Source organism: Rosa chinensis, chromosome 5, assembly GCF_002994745.2.
Source record: "Rosa chinensis cultivar Old Blush chromosome 5, RchiOBHm-V2, whole genome shotgun sequence".
In the NCBI taxonomy this organism is placed as follows: domain Eukaryota; kingdom Viridiplantae; phylum Streptophyta; class Magnoliopsida; order Rosales; family Rosaceae; genus Rosa; species Rosa chinensis.
Window position 1 is genome coordinate 15,836,653 of NC_037092.1, and position 1,316 is coordinate 15,837,968.

The 1,316-nt window shown below is 52.1% G+C and overlaps 1 pseudogene; it reads right to left on the minus strand.

Moving 5' to 3' along the window:
- Positions 1 to 262: 262 nt before the first annotated feature.
- Positions 263 to 930, minus strand: LOC112203267 (annotated as a pseudogene).
- Between the last annotated feature and the right edge of the window lie 386 nt (positions 931 to 1,316).

Sequence of the window (1,316 nt, forward strand, 5' to 3'; positions counted from 1 at the left end):
AAAAATAGTATATATCTACATAATAGTGTTTTTTTTTAAAAAAATATCCACCCACCTCTCTCCTCCTCTCCTCTTCTTCTTCCGCAACCCGCGCTCCCAAAGCCTCCTTCTCCTGCTCCATGCCTCGCCCTCCAAATTGAAATCGCCGAAACCGCAGACGAAACTCCAACAGCACCACCACCACCGTCCCCACCGCCAAGCCCGCCTTCTACACTTCTTCTGACCCTGAAAACTTCCAAGCCACCTTTAACCTCAACAGCCTCTACCACTCCGACGCAATCACCGGAATGTGGCCGTCGTCCATGATCGACTGGAGAATTGCGGGGTCCACGCGCGCCACCTCGCCGACAAACCCTAACTTGGCGACGTTGGGGGCGGGGCAGGCGGTGATGAGCTCGCCGTCGGAGCCGCAGAGGCCGATGGCCTTGACTCCTTCCTGGTTGATCAGGGAGACCAAATGCTTGTTGACTTTGGCGGCCAAGACCATGGAGACGATCTCCATGGTGGGCGCGTCAGTGACACAGAGGCTGTCGTGGAAGTTGACCTCGATGTTGAGGCGCTTGAGCCAGAGGTTGATCTCGGGGCCGTCGCCGTGGACCAAGATGGGGCGGAGGCCGACACAGGCGAGGAGGACGAGGTCTTTGACGACGGTGGCCTGGAGGGTCTCGTCCTTTATGGCGGCGCCGCCGTACTTGACGACGATGGTTTTGCCTCGGAATTTCTGGATGAAGGGTAGGGATTTGGAGAGAATGTCGACCCGGAGCTGACCTGGAGTGATATGAGCCGGGTGTTGGGCTTTGATTGAGAGTGAGTGCGAGTGCGGTGGACATTTGGGGCGGAAGAAGGTGAGGGTGTTGGGAGGTTGCAGGGTGTTGGGGAAGGAGGGAATGAGATCAGAGATGGACAAGGGTGGGTTTTAGAAGCCAACATTTTGAGTTTGATTCTAGGGTTGTTTGGGTCTTCTGATCTCTTTGATTGAGAAAGGGTGGGTTTTCTCACCTATCGTCGGTGAGGAAGAGCTCAATGGTGGCTGGGATGGAGAGAGTGTTTAAGAATTGGGTTCGCTTCGGGGAGAAGCTTCCCCAATGGTGGCCAATTGCAACTTCCCCAAGAGAAAGAAGAGGAGGAGAGAGGTGGGTGGATATTTTAAAAAAAAAAAACACTATTATGTAGATATATACTATTTTTGTTTGCAATATACTAGAACTATGCAAGTGGTCTGGTGGTTGGGCCATTCATTTGCATATGCTTTGGGAGGGGTTCAAATCTCCTCAACCTCAAAACTGGAATTAATTTTGGATTTTTTCATATTCTGT